The sequence below is a fragment of the Saccostrea cucullata genome, unplaced genomic scaffold (assembly GCF_032062105.1).
Source record: "Saccostrea cucullata isolate Sc308-1 unplaced genomic scaffold, CSIRO_AGI_Scuc_v1 ctg7127, whole genome shotgun sequence".
Classification (NCBI taxonomy): domain Eukaryota; kingdom Metazoa; phylum Mollusca; class Bivalvia; order Ostreida; family Ostreidae; genus Saccostrea; species Saccostrea cuccullata.
The window spans coordinates 1-20,258 of NW_026938743.1; the positions used below are offsets into that span (position 1 = coordinate 1).

Sequence of the window (20,258 nt, forward strand, 5' to 3'; positions counted from 1 at the left end):
GATATAGCCATTTAAAGTTTCAGCCAATCAGATTGCAACACGTGCAAGCGCGTGTTTTCATGAAATTTTCTATTTTCATGTTGTAGGATATTGTAATGCATGGCTATGTTCAAAATTTCAAATTATTTCGTCAAAAAACAAGAAAGATATTGAGACTTTAGTTTCAGCCAATCAGAGCGTAGCGCACGTGCATGCGCGTGAGATCTTGCTATTTTGACCATGTCATCTTGTCTATATTACTAATATATCCTTACATTATGAGTTTCAAAGCATTTCATAAAAAAATTAAAAAGTTACGCTTATATCAATTAAATCGGTCATTTCACGTGTTGCACGTGCGCGCTTTTGCAAGCACGTGCCGCAAAATGACCTTCGTTGGCAAATCTCAAAACATGTCTACTTACCCTAAAAACATTTTACCTTAGTGGATTGTAGTTTACAAGATCACTCAAGGACAAAATTTTCCCAGGAATAATAATAATAATAATAATAATAATAAGAAACAGATAAAAACAATATGTTCCCCAACTTGTTTGGGGAACATAACAAGGTGTGGTGACCACTTAATATATTGAATCAACCCTTTATTATTTTGAAAACACCATGTAATATGATGTACCATATTTTAAGGCGTCTGGCGTTCCATATATGACTCATGTAAAAGTATTGTGTGGTTGGAAAAAAAAAAATAAATTGTCCTCAGTGGGGATATAGATAATTAATAATAGATATGTTAATTGATTCGGAAGAAGTGTATATCCCGATGCGATAAAATTAATAAAATGTAGTCGATGCTTACAAAATTTTTAAGGAACATAAAACAAAATGTTGAAAATTTCAGCTAATTGATATTGAATATATTCCAACTAATCATAACATAAAATAGCTATTATATGATCACCCAAGCTGTCACCATTTAGTTTTATGATGTCATTTTTCAATGTCGGCATTTATACCTCATACACTTATCTTGATATCAACATGTAACACACATGAAATGGAGGTACGCTTAAAGCATTTTGCATTTTTACTTAAAAATGGGGAAAATACCAGTATTTAGACAACACTGATTAATCGGACTCGCAATGAATAAAATGTTGATAAGGGTCTTGTTTATAAATGGTTTCAGTGATTTCGGGGAAGGTAATAGGTCATTGAGTTATTATCAGAGGACATAAATACCGGAAGGTGAGAAGTCGGACGGAAACGTTAAACTGATGTCTGATGTTGTCAAAAGATATGCATGTATCTGTTTTGTTAGTGGATAAGGACACGGCTGCATCTCATTTCCGGAATTTTTGGTTATTATTAACTTTTCATTTCCGACATTTTTTAGTTTTCATTTCCGACATTTTTCAAAAACATATGTAGTACCTATTGTTACAGATTTAATAACTTTACTAACTTATGGAAAATTTAAAGGAATAAATCAGAAATAAATCATTGAAATCCAATTTTGTAAATCTATCAGTGACTTGGACATAAGTATGGTGCTGTCACTGACATTTAATTTAGTGCATATTAAATGTGGTTAAAAAGTTGTATGCTCATCTAAATTTTTTCCTAGACTTAGTGCTACATGTATGCATATATGTATTGAATTTTTAAAAAAAATATTTTGGTATAAATACTTATAAAATTCCATTTTCTTTTTCTTAGAAAACATTGAATTGCCGCAGAGGTAAATTCCGGAAATGAAAAAAATTATGTGGAAAATGAAAACAAAAATTGTCGGAAATGAAATTAAAAAAAATGTCGGAAATGCTATGCATATTCCCGGAAATGAAATGCAGCGATGGACACCGTCTTTTGTACTTTAAATGAAATTTGATAGAAGACATGAAAAGAGTTAATGTGCAATGGCTACCAAGAATTCTTAATGTGACCAAGTAATTACTAACATACTTTATTCATATGTTTATTTAGGCTAATACCGTACTCACTTTTCTTAACTTATTTCTTATTCGATTATTGAATTAAGGGGGATGTACAAGCCATATTAGATCTAGTCTGGTGTAAAATAAGAAATACCAAGAATGCGCTTAATACTCCACTAAACTAGCCCAAAGTTACTCAAAGTGCTAATGCACTAATTACCTACTGTTAGAGACCAAAATTAGTAAACAATTAAGTTTATTTTGTTTTAATTAGAAGGAAATTAATCATGTTAGAACTGCGCAGCTACAGCATTTACGAGATGATAAATGCATTGAAAATGGCGTTAGTTTGATTCATTGATAATATGGCTACAACCATTTGTTTCGCTTTTTTCTTGTCATTATCCATAATTCTTGAAAATTTGATTTTACATATGGGTGTCTTCCTGAGGCAATGTGTTTATTTCGTCCGCCATTCCTCTGTCATACAGAGTTCGAATAACATTGATTTTAGAATAAATGCGACCATAATAACATCAAGACAAGAAATTACTCAGTAATAATCATTAGGTTATATTACTTACTACTTTTATTTGTTGCATCGCATCATCTGATTAATGAAAAACGCGAATTTAACCCCACTCCAGCAAATCGGGAAAAACTGCTCTGTTAACAGTTCGAGTTTCCTCGTTAAAATTATTCCACCGAGCACGTGTTTGGCATGTGCATATATCTGCTGTGGATATATCTTTTTATTACCATGATTATATTTAATTTTTCCTGGAACAAGTCTTGATAATTTGTTGGTTTCTTTAAAACTCAAGAAAAAAAGATAAAAATGTCCTAAACACATGTGTTTACGTCGGGTCTTTTTTCTGTGGCGAAAAAGTTATTTTCAAGTGGGGCACTGCAAGGAGGATGCTTAGCATTTAATTTGAAAATGTTAAACAATATGCGGTGCATGAAAAACAAATTGTAATTACATGTCTTACATTCTAAAATTGATACACATGTATATTTTGTTTAGAAGTTAGATAGAAAAAATAAGCAGTTATATGATTTCCTTCAGGCACCTCACGTAAATAGCTAGATTATTTGCAATGACCAACACATTGTATGGAGTAATGTTTGGACATAAAAACGTATCATGTCTCATTATGTTGACAACGTTGTGAGCTCTCGCTCATTGAACATACGAAGCTTGATAAAATATATTGAGTTGTTTCTTTGAAATTTAGAAGCGAGTACAATGTTTGAAAAGAAATGTCCATTGCATATGCTTTGTCTATCATCGCAAAAAAAGTGAGAGCCCCCCTCCCCCTCCCCCGAAAATCCTGTTTGTTTTTTAAAATAGTGCAAAAGATTTTTTAAAAATTTGCATTACTAACATGACTAAGTACGTGATGGAATATGTACTAGCCTTATAAGACCACCTGTTATAAAAATATTTGGTTGTCCTCTCTCCCGATCTACTGCCTGGAAATGGCCCGACTCATTTTTTTTTTACATCCCATTACACGATATATTTTTTTTTCTTCCGTCAACAATTATGTTTAAATTTTAAGGAATTTCTTTCTCACCTATAAATAAGAACCCAATAATTTTTTCCCTGAGTTGGGAGGACGACCAAACGTCATTTCAAAGATGGTATAAAATATTTAATTATGTAGATTTTTTTCTTTACTTTGTAAAATTTTAATTTTGACAATATGGGCAAATAGAATTTTCGTCACAAGTACCTGCATAACGTCATTTTCAGACTGTGACATCACAAACAAGGAGCAAAACTTCAGCATATGCTATTTATAGAACTAAATGTGTTTGGCTATGTTTCTAATTTGAATTGTGGTTTTGTAGATATAGAGATAGTTCGATTTTTTTGATCACCCCTGGTACTAGTAGGTATTAAAACAAGGTCATTCATATCGATTATATGTGTCTTATTTCTTTGTTTTCATTGGTGATAATTAAAATTTTGATAGATAATATAAGTTATCTATGGCAAACTTACAACTTATTAATTTTTAACTTTGATGGTGCTCATTTTTCCTTACCTGGAATCAAAGAGTTTAAGATTTTTTTTTATCAATACGTACACTATTTAACAATTAACTGTTCGATAATAATACTAAATAAACTACTTCAAGCCACACTATAACACCTTTCCTCTTTTAAAAGTGTTCATGTTATTTGAAATATTTTGCATCTGTAATTTTTTTCTACATCTAAAGATTGTTATGTCCCTCCATATTAAGAAGAGGTCTGGAAAACAAAATTCTGTGCTAAAAATAGACCACGTGCTGCTATCCATAGAACTACTTTCATGGTTCTTTGCAGTCTTTTTGAAGACAACGGTACCTTGTTTTGAACTTGAAATTATCATTTAAAAGTGCAAATTTAGACATTTTCTCAACAAATGGTTGTAGAGAGAACATTAATGCACACTTTGCATATTTTTTTTGATTTTTTAAGGCTCTGCTGAATTCTTTAGCTCCGCAGTTCTAAAGAGCATATCAAAAGCATTTTTCTGCAAAAGTATGGATTATATATACATAACATGCATTCAGTTATGCATATTAATTCTATCTTTATCATAAGGACTTAAAATTTGATCAAAATATAATGTACTTTAGCCATTTGAAGAAATGTTTACATTTTGTTCTCAATGCACTAAAGGTGGCCGTACATCCCCCTTAAGAGAGTATGATTCTAACATTTTCTAAAGGCTTTTGTCGAACACACTTTGTAATCCTATTCCTGACTGGCGTATTTTTAAAATCAACTCAATCCACTTGCGCAGTAGGTCTGGGTATAAATACTCGTGTTCGATTGAAATTACTTGTCCCGCCAGCCAGTTTTCAAGGTCAAAACTTCTCGAGGCCGTGCTATCCGTAAAGGTATTTGCTTTTGAAATACTTTTCTTTTTCATATATTGTTATTTTTTTCATAACTTATGCTATTTTTCATTCTATTTGAAGTTACAATTATGTATTTTCTTTTATCCTGCAACTACCCCTTGCATTGACCTAATAAAGGTAACCTAATAAACCAAAGCTTTATCCGAACACTGCCCTAATAAAGCCTCGTGCATGTATTCCGACGTTCTAAAAGCATTGTGACGTCACGTATACTGCAATGTTTACGCCATGGCGTCATAGTTTCAACTGCGGAGATGTGCCTAAATCTGTCGGAAATAGCTTGTTTTGGACGTACAAATGTAAAATTTTGTTGCAGGATAAACAAAATACATGATAACTGTCTTGAAATATAACCAATATTGGGCTCGGGTGGAAAGTAAGAGGGCTCGGCAAGCCTTGCCCTCTATCACGTTTTCTTACCCTGGCCCAAATATCGCTTATATTTGGGGCGTAACCATGTATTTTATATTTAAAGACACATGCCATTGTCGTTTATTGCTGTTAATAAAGATTTAAACGTGACCTGGTCTTGTTACTGCTCGGTTACATTAAAGAGCAGTAATTTGTTAACCTATGCGAGAAACTCAAATATTTTTTGTAGAAAAGGTTAAATGAACAATGTATGACAGCACGTATCCGTTATATGACGTTATTTAGGTGACTACTAAAATCACGATATACGATATATTTAGATGTATAGATTATTTTCAGTGACATTTTCTGGTCTGATTTAAAAAAGATGGTGCTTCAATCCTTTTTTTAATGTGTTGTCTTACGTCGACTAGTAGCAATTTATTTTTTGAAGTTGTGACACTGATTTATATATATATATATATATATATATATATATATATATATATATATATATATATATATATATATATATATATATATATATATATATATATAATATAAATCCACACACGTATTGTTATAATAAAAATTCACAACACCGAAATAAACTCAACCGGTTTCATTTCCAATCTTCAGGAGTTTGACAATATAATGCTAAGTTACACAAAATCAACATTCATATTGTGACGTCATAAAGTGCCAATACTTTGTCGCGCTTTAGCAAAGTTCATTATTACGTCATGATAATACGTAAGTTATTACGGGAAATCAAATTTTCTGTTATATACAAATAGTACAGTTATATTATGCGGGTAAAAGAATATTTCTTAAACGAAATATAATTATGTTGCATTTAAAACAGGTTTATGTCTGTTTATAAAATGTTTTGATTAGTTTCACGTTTTTTTCTGTAGTGTCCCTTCGGAATTTGTAGAAAGGAAAAACAGTAAAATTGGGGGTTTTATTTTTGGCACAGTTTCTGATGTGTTCGCTTGCGGCGGTACACTGGTATTTTGGTTCCCTAATTTGTTGTCGGTGTACGGTCATTCTGTGTCTCAGGATGTCTCCTGTCTGGCTGATATAATTTTCACCACAACCGGCATAGGTTATCACATAGATAAGATTAGAGCTGGTGCATGACATTGATGTTTTAATTGTAAATTCTCTTCCAGTTTTAAATTGAAATTTGGATCTTTCTGTTAGGTATGGGCAAGTACTGCATCTGGGCTTGTTGCATCTATCGATGATTGCTGTTTCATTGTTGGTAGAAGAAAAGGATGCTTTTGTAAGGATGGATTTGACAGACGGACTTTGTCGTTTACTCTTAATGATCTGTGAAGTTTCTAATATTTTTTTCATGTCTGGATCATCCTCTAAAATGGGCAAATTATTTCTAATTATGCTGAAAATCTCTGGATTTCTTGGGTTATGCGTTGACACGTATGGTATGACATTATTTACCTGTTTGTTTTTCACTGTAAGTAGATCTTTTCTTTCTTGAGATTTGGATTTGTTAATTCCGTTTTCAATCAATCGTCTAGGATAGTGCCTTTGAAGGAGTAGTTCTTGTAGTTCTGTGAGACGAGATTCCAAGACAAGATCCTTCCCTTCCTTTCTTAAATTTCATAAATAAGGATAGTAGTAACTACTTACATAGCTCTTTATCAGGAGTTTAAATTCATTTTCATTTTTTTACTTTCTTTACTTTAGATTTGTACATAAATAACTCTGCAAATTGCGGCGAAGGGGTATGGAGCACCCCCAGGACCCCCTCTAGATCCACGCCTGTGGACCTGGAGTAAATGAGAAATGGAGTTTTCAAGCACGATAATTGTTTTTTTTTTTCATTTTTAAAAAGTCTACTTGGTTTTATGATGATTAAAAAATATTTTTAAAAAATATTAATATAAACCAAATCTTGAGAAGATAATATTGCTTTAATGGAAAAAGAAATACTTTTTTCAATAAAATAAGTTCAGGAATGAAAGATTGTTTTGTTTTTTTTTTCATAATGGACATTTTTAATAAGTTCCTTAAGTTTTCAGTCAATAACGCATAATGCTTAATGTATAGTTGATTTACAATACCTCATACTCAAAATACAACAATCAAATGTATATAAATACAGGATTGTCAAAACTTAAGAGATGTTGTTAAAATGAATCCCTAACACGGCAATCTTTTATGAATAAATTTATAAAATAAATTCATCATATTATGTAATTGCTGCATGTCAACTACCTCCCCGAGTGTGTGTAATCCCCCTAAACTCCCCTCTTCGGTCACACAAATCTTCATAGTTTTGGAAATTAAATAATGCATTGTTTGTAAAAAAAGACTTCACAGAGCCGTTTTTCTTCTTGGTTAAATGGTTAAATGGTTTTCAATTCAGTAAACTCGTTTTGTTATGTTTAAGCCTGAACTTACACTTACACATGAGTAAAATTTTGGCCTAACTTTCAGAGTCCGTTGTGAAGATACGCTATTTAATGAAACGCAAATCTTTGTGCTTCACTGTAGTCCCGACTTTACGCCAGCGTAGCGCTACGACTGGGCGTACGACCTTTGCAGAAACGGGCCCCAGGATCATAAAGCAGTCTTAGACTTAAGGCAAAATATCAGTCATTCATAAAATGAATATTTATTGGAAACTGAATCGAGAAATTTAAAATTAACAGCTTGAAAGGGAAAGAAACTTTTATAACATTTCAAATTCCACGTGATTTCTTACTGATAATTTAAGACAATTAACACAGACTGCTTCATGTTCCTAGGGTTTGGATCCTTGTCACGAGGAATTCGGCAGACTAAGCTGAACCGCACGGTACGTCGCTCCTGCGGCTGATAATATGTGAAAAAGTGCTGCCTGGCCTTATAATTATTTACATTTTTTAACAGATGATACAAATAAACAAAAATTGATGTTGAGAAAGTTTAGTTTTAGCATCTGCCGCTTAAAAACGTAATAAAACGCAAATCTTTGTGCTTTGTGCTTACTTTTTTATACTGAAGGAAGTATACTTGGTAAGATCTTATAATCACATATTACGTGATACAGACATGTGTGGGCCTACAAAATTACTGTGCAGAAAACTTGGTATCAGGATTTGCATATGATTTACTGCCAATTAATATTTTTCTTTCTCATCATTTGTCTCGAACATTTCTGTATATGTATCACAATTATGAGAAGTTCTATAAAATTAAATTCTTGATCATATATCTTGTCTATCATTATCAACTTCATCAGAATGTTGTGGGTTTTCTATTCCATAAATTAAAAGTAGTTACTTGTTACTAAGAAACAGTTCTGTCATTTCACGTAAACAACATGTTGTGTTCAGAATAACAGACTTTGGTTTAGAAAGACCATTATTAAAGTCTCATATAAACATGTAATAAGGTAATGATCACAGACATGCACAGAGATGACAAGCATTTCTAAGCATGACCAGCAGAATATGTTTCATTTTATAAAGACATAGCAAAAATATGCTGTTCATTTTAGAGAGACATAGCAAAAGGATATGGAATTCAGAAACATCTAGTCATGATAAGTTTGTAACCGTGCGGTACAGTGCGTTTTGTTGTTAAAGACATATTGTCGTAGGCGATAATATGCACCTACCCTCACTGCAAATACTGTCAGCACATATTGTCGTCGGCTGTAAAATTCTACACGTACAAATTGCCTACCCTGAGTCGCCCCATCGTCAGGGCTTCAAGTAATATGGAAGAGGATGACGATGGTATCAAAAATCACATCTACACTTTTTATGAAATTGCATGTTCGCTAAAAGACGAACCAATGATTTCTGTAACCACAGTTGTCATTTTAAACTCAAATAAATCAACTGCCATGAAATTCAACATATCATATATATAATTTACACTGCGAAGAGAGTGAATGGTGCACTAGCATGTCTTATATGTCTATTAATCAATTTCAATTAATTGCACTGGATTTCTGCTGATGACAATTTTTATACTAGGTTATTATTACCTCTGTTTAAAATACCCTGCGAGACGATTTCTTCATAGTAATTACGCGCAAACATATGATGCGCGAAAAACCATACTTTGTAAAAGGGAGGGGCTTTTCTTAGAGAATGTCTATTTATACACACCTTCTGTAAAGTCCGTGTATTATATGCTCGAAACATTACACGTGAGCATTTCGGATGTTTTTCTCCTTGCTAGTAAGTAAATTCATGAAAGTCTACAAGGATTGATAGCTTTTCTCAAACGAAATGATTTAGATAATTTTTTCTTTGCTCATCGCAAAAAAATTCGTGTTTTTTACACTATATAATGGAACTAATGTACCTTGTATGCCAAGTTGAACGAATGACAAAGGTTGATTGATGAATAAAAACATATTACTTTAGTTCTTGAGGTTAATCGACATTTCTATAAGGCGAAGAAAGGCCCCTGGGATCTTAAAACAAAGAATAAAAGGACGCAATGATTGAGGAGGCTTTCAACATTTCAGGAAACGTAACAGTTTCAAAAGAAGCTTCAACAGTGGATACTCTCCTGTTTTTATTTGGCTTACCCACTGCTGTTCTTAACTGCATATCCATTCTGGTACTTTTAAAAAGCAAAAAGCTCAAATTTTCTATCCGTCTGCCTGCATTACAGATGGCCATTTCTGATATGTGTTTAGGTGTTATTTCGTGTATTCCAAGCACCATTTTTGATAGTCTCGATATTTGCATCACTAAAAGATATTTCATCGTAGCGTTTTACGTCTTTGGGTGTTTGACCATAACCATTATGAACACAGATAGGTTTATTTCACTTCGATTTCCTTTTCAATATGTCAAGATTTGTACACATGTCAATATAACAGCGGCATGTCTTCTTTCTTGGATAATAGCCATGCCTTTGCCAATTTTTGCTTTCATCTTTCTCATTTATTCGCCGTATTTCCTTTTTTTATTTCCTGAATACCAATTTGAATTATCATCATTTTTATGTTCAATAGACACTTCACTGCGAATGTTCAAACCAAAGTTTTTTTTTCAAAGTGGAAGCAAATAAGTTTCATAAGGAACATCCAAATACCTTATTTTTTACTCTTCGAGGTAAACACATGTACATAATTGAAATTACAATTACCTGTCTTGATTCATCTTTGGCCTCATTACTTCCCTCTCCGATGTCATGAATCTAAATGTAAAATGCAATATTTATCCTCCATATACAATATAAAGAAATAAAAGATTTGTTAAATCTTTGAGATAAAGTGTACCGGTATATATTTGTTTAAAAAAACGTAAAAATGAATTTGCGAGGATTATAATCCTTCTCTTCTCTCATTAAAAATATTCCTTTCTCGTAGATAGTCTTTCAGAAGAAAAATATTTTTGTCCCTTAATGAAACAGAATATATTTTTTTGTTAGTTTGTTAAAGTTTTTGTTGTTTAACGTGGTACTGGGGAATATTTGATCACATGGAGACGCTACTATTTGCCTGTGGTTGCAATTTTTGTCATATACTAGTAGTAAGCACCCAGGGCCAGTGAGCAGTGAGGGATCACCTACTGGGACAATGGATCTTGGTTATAAATATGGTCTCATTCGAAAGACCGGTCTCCACGTATCACAGTGGGATTCGAACCAATGACGTAAGCATAAACGCCTTACTCCACTCCATGTCTATAGAGTAGTCGCTCTGAGCCACACGGGCAAAGGAATTAATTAGTAGTAAATACATATTATATTGGAAAAATATGACCCAAATAAAAATAACTCTATCAAAAATAAATGAGACCAAAATTTAAAAGATTTCTTATAAAGGATCTAGATGAATATTATAAATAAATTAAAAATTCAATTATTTTTTAATGATATTTTATCATATTCTGAATAAATGTCAGTGGTTTTTAGCTAAATCACATCTAAATGTTGTTACAATTACCTCGTCAGCTGGATCTCTTGACTCCCATGCAGCTGAATCCTAGAAATAAAATCAAAGATTTTTTTTACAATTGATATTTTTTAAATATAATTTTCAAAATGAATCTCTGAACTGTATACTTTAATTATATTTATTACATGTAATTAAATTACCTCTCCAAATATATCCCATTCAAACATTTTTGCACGAAAGGCTTCAAGTCTCTAAAAATAAAACAAAGATGTCCAGAATGTGCAAAAAAGCAATATGTTAAATGTTTGATAAAATTTATTTATATCTGTAAATAAAAAAGTTCTTATTAATGTCTGAAGGATAATTATCAATCTCTCTTTCAAAATAATTAAGACGAAACTTAATGTTTAAGAGGTCTGAGATTTCTCAACTCCTGATTTGTATTCTTAAAAGAGACTTTTGATCTCTAATACTGTTAGTTATTTCCATTGTTTTATTAACGTTTAGTTGTGAAAGAAAAAATAAAGTGAACATAATACAAACTTATCAAATATATCTGCATAACATAGATTGATTAGAACTCCTGGATTTCTGTTCAAAACAACAATTAAGCCCTAAAAGTTGCCTTTAATGATACATGTACGTCACTTTTAGTAACATTTACTTGAACTAAATATGAACTTGAAGAAAGAAACATCTCAGAAATGAGAGAATAAGATTCGTTTCCTGGAAGAAAAAACTACAGGTACCCTGTGAAAGAAAATGTTTTATTGCTTTCAAAATTTAAGGTATTATTAATATACATTGACGTTTATCTTTTTTCTTATTTAATAGTACACTTATGTAAATATCTTCTAAATACAATTTTAAAGATAACGAATAAGTTTGAGATTCTTTTTAAAATATATTTAGTAAATATAGTTTCATTTCTTACCTGCTAAAGTCACTACTTTGAAATAAAATGAAACTAGTCTTTTTTTGGAACAAGGATTTTTTTTAGTTATTTTTGGAAATATGTTTGGTTGATTTAGACGTGTAGAAAAATCTATTGACCAATGTATCATTTTAAGTTGTATGTGTATCCATGTTTCAAGCTGAAATTTGATGTTACATTATTTATATAATCTTATGTTTGGTTTGATATAGCTTATGATCTGAAAGCATTCGCCAGTCTTTTGTTCCCGAAATGATTAGCTATTTTTAGGTGGAAAATTCCATGTTTTTAAAAAGAACCAAGTAATCCTTAAAAACTTCTGCCTTAATTATGTTTTTATATTATTTCAAGCTCCATTTTTGCAATACTTGCTCATAAAAGTAGGAAAAAGTATTTTCCTTTTTCTTTTTCTTAGTTTGAAAACAGAGAAGCTATTATTTTAAAATAGAGTGGAATCAATAAATGTTTTATTTTAGATCGTGGATTTTTTTCAGCTATTTTTGGAATTTAAAAAGATTTCTGGGACCTTCTAGGAAGAATCTACAGGTAATCTAACGTTTCTTTTTTCAGCTTATATTTTTTTCATTAACCTTTCATGAAAAAAAGAAATTTTGCTATTTTATGTCTAAAATAAAAGTTCATATACTAGTATTAAGCCATGCATGTAAGGATGTTTATATGTACAATTCCGTTTTTGACTCTTATGTGAATTTATTGTGAGGAAAAGTGCAATATAAGAACAGAAAAAAAAAATAATTTAATTAAAGGATACGATTTTGGTCACTGCAGTATGCACACTGCTCAACGCGTTATCGGCTACTCGGTTGTTAGCGGACACTCGGTGCAAGAAGAGCAATGTTCAGAAATTGTATGTAATTCTAAATTTCATATTTCAACGTTAAATTTTTATTTCAGCAAACAAAGTTTGTGATCTATGACAAATAATTGATTATATTTTCAGCAGCAGAAAGCACAAACCATATCACTCTCTTTCAAAAGATCTACAGCTCTTTCAAATGATATTTTACAAAAAATTTGGAATATGTCATCACATTTTTACTTCTGTAGAATTAAAAAATACTTTATTCTATCAAAGAAACTTGTCTATTTATTATATGGACAATCAGATACCTTTAGATCAGCAAACTGAGATGATTAAAATCGTTTAAAATGTCTCGTTAGTTGAAAACATGTTATCGGCAACACGGTTGATGTTGCCGGATACTTCGGTTTTTGACGGGTGTATGTTATCGGAAACCCAGGTTAAAAAGTTTCCTTTAGCTTCATAAATGGATTGGAAAAGGTCCATTATAATCTGCCAGTCCTTGAAAATAGCAAAAGTAAAAGTTTGTTTTGATATGAATGTATATAGATAAAATTTATAAGAGAACTACTCACCTGTTCAATCATTTTTCTCGTTTTCAATTCAAGATAACCTCTTGGTAACCGCTTCAGGCGGTTTCAGACGTAAATATAATATGTTTAATTAATCATAAAAAATTTGCTTTAGACTTCCCATATACCGGATACGTGAATTTAAAAAAAAATGTTCAATAACCCTATGATCCCCGGGGAACTAATTTTTTTGTCTAGTAATGTCAATTTATTATCACGTCACAGTTACACATATAGCAGGTGTGGCCCGTATATGAAACAAGTGACTGTGACGTCAGGACTTATGTTGCTCCCAGAAGAACCTTAACATATTTTTAGAAGGTTAAAATAGAATCACCCAGTTTATACCAGGTAGGACTTTTGAAATACTTGATAATGTGATTTTACGTCAATCAGACAGCTGTCAACATTAAAGAATAATAATTCTTAATTCTTTCTTATACAATGTAATTTGGATATGTAGTAGATTAAAGAGACTATCCTTTAACAAAAAAGCATGGTCCAAAAAAAATATTAAAAAAAAATAATAATACATAAAACTAAGGGATCCGACTGGAATTTTATTGTGTTAGAAATACTTGAATTTAAAAAGATATATAACTCAATTTCCAAACGCTAAAAATACCTACTAGTATTCAGGAGGAAGGGGTGCTGATTGATACACTTCAGTTCATCGTATGTTTAACTTTTTCTACAAACAGTTATTTGCGTTTTCAATTGCAATAGGGGGGGGTCAGTGCCAGAGATTTTTTGCTTTAGCAAACATCCAAAAGCAGTGCAAAATCTATGTCAGCCACACACACCCTGCATCCGAGCATTTAGCTCTATCTACACATTGAATTTGAGCACACTGCGTGATACGACCGTTCATCAGAAGGGTTCTTATTCCTTCTTGGTACGTTAAACAACCTCCGGTGATTTAGAGATCCGTGTTTATGTTTTTGGAATCTTTTAAAGTCAATCTCTTTTACCATACAATTTTGAATTCTATGTCATATATTTTGGTCTAACCCCTTATTTGGAAATTCATCTAACCACCCTTAAGTTTAAATTCTTTAATTGCTTTACATGTATATGCCAAACTTATAAACGTATTCGTGTTCTAAAGGCTGTGAATTTGATTCTCGGCGGCGACTGATCTTATTCGATAAAAATGGGTAGCAACAGTTCCTTCGCCATGCGCTCAGCACCTTGATTGTATGTTGTTTAACGCCCTCTTGAGAATGTTCCAGTCATATGGAGACGCCATCACTTGCCGGCGGAGAGCTTCAAAATTTGTTATATACTCAGCACCTAGGGCTATTGATCAGTGCGGGGTGTTTTTGTGCCAGCACCCACTGTGGAATATGAACCCGCGACGTAAGGATCGACTCCCGCCTTACTTGGCGGCTCTAGAAGCAGGCACTTAAACCACTGCGCCACGCGGGCGACCTCGGTACCTTGAAATATAATTTAAAACTTACAATTGTATACCATATTTTCGAAGAGGTCAAAATCATGAAGAATTCAGTGAGAAATGCCAAAAATGCACTCATTTTTTAAAAGGATAATAATAAAATAATTTGGAGGCAAATTATAGCCAAAAATTAGAAATTCGTGCCAGTCACTTTAAATATTTAGGTTTCATACGGATATCTGTCGTTTCTTTGTGTTTTCCCTAATCTATGACAACCTTTGTTTCCGATAACCAAAACCGAGTTATCCGATAACAAAGTGCATTATTCAACCGCATTTCCGATAACATACTGAAAGTTAAAATTGGGCAATTTTTGCTCTTTAATTACATATTTGCAAGATTCTGTGGAAGTCTTCTTGTGGACAATCAGTGACGCAAGGTAACTATAAGGATTTTGAAGAAAAAGGCCATTTACAACAATCGGAGAAAAACTTGCAAAATAAAACAAATTTTACTTTTATAGTCTTCTAAAGGCTATAACAAATGCTATACTAATGCGTATCGAGGCTTTATTTTGTATCCGTACTCATTTCTGTTTACAAAAAGCACAATGAATATTCCCTGTTTCTATTTTAGCAGAGTTTATTTAAAATAAATTACTAACCTGTCAAAAATTGTTATCAACCGAGTGTCCGATAACAACCGAGTAGCCGATAACGCGTTGAGCAGTGTGGTATGATGGCCAATAACAGCCTGTAGAACCGACTGCTTTTAAAATTTGTACATCTAAAGTTTACAAATGACTTGTACATTTTGCACTGATAGTGCATGTACGTACCTTGGTATACTCGTGCTCTAAACTGGTGTCAGTACGTACATGTTCATGTACGTCAACACATGTTCAAAATGGCAAAAAGCTAAATTTTGTCAAAATATGGACGCTTGGCGCAGATATTATTTTGTATTTTATTAATTTAGTTTATTTTATACGCAGCATATAAATTAAAGAGATATAAACTCAATACAATTTCTATTATTTGTGTAACATTAATCTCTATTTGAACCTGAACTCGACTCTTAAATACGCATACATCATTCTTTAAGTATTTTTGATTGTGTTTTTGTCATGTGTATCAATGTGGAATGGAGATCCACGTACAAGCTGGTTATCTTGCTTTACCTTTGTTAACAATTTATTGCAGGTACGCGTATTTGTGTTTGTTTGTATAGTTACTGCACTGACCTGTGAAACTTTGATATGTTTCTTTGGTTTCTTACCTTTCTGTTACAAGAAGTATTACACTTGTTTTTTGTTGCTACCGAGTCAAGTGTGTTCTTGAATAGCTGTACGTTAATCTACACCGGTGTCGACTGAACTGTGACTAGGTCAGGTCCTTTTTATAGGGGTCTTCGTATGTAGCAAGAATCCAATAGAAAATGGCAGACACAATATTTTTTCGAATCGTGTTAAGCTTTAAGTAAGCAATTAATTCAGTTTGATAAGTTGAACGTCCAGGAATAGTTTAATATTAATTGTCAGAAGCGACTTACAGCAAAAACTTTCTTTTGAAATACATGTATCCCTAAGAGTCCTATTGTAAACGTTGTGTAGCGGGTATTCCCGGCAGTATGATGGATTGATTGATTGATTATATACTGTTTAACGTCCCTCTCCAGAATATTTCACTGATATGGAGACGTCACCATAGCCGATGAAGGGCTGCAAATTTAGGCCTATGCTCGGCACTTACGGCCTTTGAGCAGGGAGGGATCTTTATCGTGCCACACCTGCTGTGACACGGGGCATCGGTTTATACGGTCTCATCCGAAAGACCGCCCCATTTAGTCGCCTTTTACGACAAGCAAGGGGGTACTGAGGACCTATTCCAACCCGGATCCCCACGGGACGGCAGTACGATGGAAAACACAGCTGATGGAAAACACAGCTGTAGATTTATATATTTATCATTACGACACCTTTAGAAGATTAATATGGAGTATTGGTGATATTTGGAATGTCCTGGAATATACAAATTGCGTACTCTAATGCAATTGTTTAGTAAAACACGTTTTGATTGGCTAATGCACTGATGTTTGAAGCAGTAAAACGAGCATTAACGAGCGTGAAAGATTTTTCATTGTGACGTCATAATAGAGCGACGCAAAAACACAATGCCCCATGACGTATTTCATGTAATAAAACTCAACAAAATAAGACGTAAACAACAAAAACAATACATGGATTGCATTAGAATGGGAATAACTATCTTCTAATTGGGCATTTGCGACCGTTAATGCTGATTTAACGGTCGCAAACATCCAAATTAGAAGATAGTTATTCCCTAAATAAAGATATGTACAAAATTTTTTATCAATAATATAATATTCCGATCCATAAAAAATATACCGGTCACAATTTTTTTGTGTTCCCTTTTACAATTAAGTATCATCATTTGATATGATAACATGGAACATATAATTTATACATATTAGGCAATTAACATAAAACACAATTATTCTTTTTTTTTTATTATATGTCATGAAAATATATAAACAGATAGGGAAAACAATTAATAGAACGGACCTTTTTCCAATTAAATATATTATTTACGTAATATACCAGATACCGTAATTAGAATAATCAGGATTCGTTCTTTTACAAATACCTTTCTAAAAAAAACACATAAAAATTCATATTGACCGAGGCGAAGCCTGGTGAATAACAAACCATATTCAACACCAAAAGAGTCCATAATTGTTTTATCATATAGTCCGAATTTGAATAAATAATACATTGAAGGCTGAATGACGACACTATTTTCATTAACGAACTTCCGTCGTTGATAAAAAAAAGTCTAGATTACGGTTTGTCTTTTCCGTGTATTCTTTTCCGAATTTCGCTGTGTAGAATGTCCAAATGTTTAAAAATAATCCTTCAATAGGTTTGTATAATATTTTTCCTGCTCCGATATACGATATGTAGCTCGCTACAGCCGTTTACAACGTTTTTTGAGAGGTTGATTCTGACGTCACAATGCCGCCGCACGCGCAATTACCCTCCGGTGAATACGGCCTCAAATCCAGTGAATATGTAGTGTAACGAACTGTTTGCGCTTGTATAGATTATATAGGGAATATATACAATTAAAGTTTTTTATTCTCCAATATTTTCGCAAACAAATATTTCCACGTAAATGTACAATTTTTTTTCAAGAAACTCCATCAGTATAATCGGTATCTAAATAGACAGATAATTGCGAATTTAATTTGTGAACATTTGAAAATAATCTGTTTTTCACCTTTTTCACTTATTACTCTGAAAAACGTATCTTAGAAGAATAAAAACCTAAAAACTACATTTTTAGGAATTCAAATAATTAAAGTCACCAGTAATATGAACTACCGTATAAATGGACATGACATTTTAACGATGATGTTTTGTCTGATCAAAATTTGTTCGTCGTCTGCCGTTGTTGTCGTTGGCGTTGTCGTCGTAAACTTTTCACATTTTCATCTTTTTCTCAAGAACCACTGGAACAATTTCAACCAAACTTGCCACAAAGTATCCTTGGGTGAAGGGGATTCAAGTTTATTCAAATAAAGGGCCAAACCCTCTTCCAAGGGGAGATAATTATGAATAAATGAAAAATTAATGGCATCTTTTTAAAATCTTCTTCTCCAGAACCACAGTGCCAGGAAATATATGTGAAAATTCTTTAAAAATCTTCTTCTAAAGAACCACTATGCCAGGAAAGTTGAAACTTATAGGGAAGCATTTGGGACTGTAGATTGAAGTTTGTTTCAAATCATGACCCCCGGGGGTAGGGCGGGGCCTCAATGGCCGCTCAAAGTTTAACATAAAAATATATCAGAAAATTCCTTTAAAAATCTTCTTCTTTAACCACTGTGCCAGGAAATATTAAAGGTACATGTATATTGAAGCATCCTCAGGAAGTATAGATTTACGTTTGTTCAAATCATGACCACCAAGGGTAGGTCATGGCCACAATGGCCGCTCAAAGTTAAAAATAGAAATATATAGGAACCACTCTGCCAGGTAAGATGAAACTTATAGGGAAGCATCCTCAGGTAGTGAAGATCCAAGTTTGTTCAAATCATGACCCTTGGAGATAGGACAGGCCACAAAATGTTTTAAAAATCTTTTTCTCAAGAACCACTCTGCCAGGAAAGATGAAACTTATATGAGAGCATCCCTAGGTAGTGTAGATATACATTCTTTTTTTAAATTATGACCCCCAAGGGTAGGGCGGGGCTACAGTGGCTGATCATGATATGGATTGGTTGGGATCACTTTTGGGTTTAAACTTTTCAATAATAAACTAATTTCTGTTTTATCCAAGCTACAGTGCTCAGGTGAGCGATGTGGCCCATGGCCTCTTGTATTTTAGCTTTATTAGCGAGGGTTCTGAGATCGCTAAAATTGAATATCACTAAAATTTGTTTGCTATAGCTTCTTTTCAAACAATTAAAATTACTTCTCGCTAAAAATTGAAAACCAATTTTTAAGACGAAATCGCTAAATTTGAGTCTTGCTAAAATTTTCCCTTATACGGTAAGTCGTCCATTTGAAATCAAAAATTTCAATAAAACTTACCAACCCACAATGATTAAAACACTTAAACAATAAAAACAAAGCATTTCAAAATCTTACCGAATCAATGCGCGAGATGTCATGTTCAAGTATACACTATGGTGCTTGTACGGATAGGGCCATTTGCGTTAGCGAGACATCGCGTTCAGATAAACGTGAAATCGCGCTAACACACAACACGCCGTCGCGCTAACGCAACTTTGCACAACACGCCGTCGCGCTAATACACAACACGCCGTCGCGTCAACGCAACTTTGCACAACACGCCGTCGCGCTAACACACAACACGCCGTCGCGCCAAAGCAACACTGTACTATACGCCGTCGCGCAAACATACAACACACCGTCGCACTAACACAACTTTGCACAACACACCGTCGCGCTAACATACAACACACCGTCGCACTGACACAACTTTGCACAACACGCCGTCGCGCTAACACAACTTTGCACAACACGCCGTCGGGCTAACGCAACTTTGCACAACACGCCGTCGCGCTAACACACAACACACCGTCGCGCTAACGTCACATTTTGCACAACACGCCGTCGCGCTAACACAACTTTGCACAACACGCCGTCGCGCTAACGCAATTTTGCAAGTTTCACAGTCTAGTAAGAAGTCGTGTACGGAAATATAAGACTGCGCAGGGTACTACTAAACAGAGAACCCAGAGAACCCTACAGAACTCTAATGATTTTAAGTTATTTATTGTCTGTAAATGATTTTTTTTATATTTTAAATAACTAATATATCATAATAAAACAAAGTTAAATTAAAAATTATATTTTAACAATTTGTTTGCTTATTTTAACAGATTACTATAATCTCTTAAGACTCGATAATAGTTTTTTTTATATAATAGTAAGAAATTATTTAATATGCTTTAGATCAGA

General features: G+C 33.1%; 1 long non-coding RNA gene across 1 annotated transcript in view; it reads left to right on the forward strand.

Moving 5' to 3' along the window:
- Positions 1-12,456: 12,456 nt before the first annotated feature.
- LOC134251125 (uncharacterized) overlaps positions 12,457-20,258 on the forward strand; it is a 33,468-nt gene continuing 25,666 nt past the window's right edge. The window contains exon 1 of the long non-coding RNA XR_009988674.1: positions 12,457-12,504. This is a non-coding gene — a long non-coding RNA (uncharacterized LOC134251125). The remainder of the gene's footprint in view (positions 12,505-20,258) is intronic.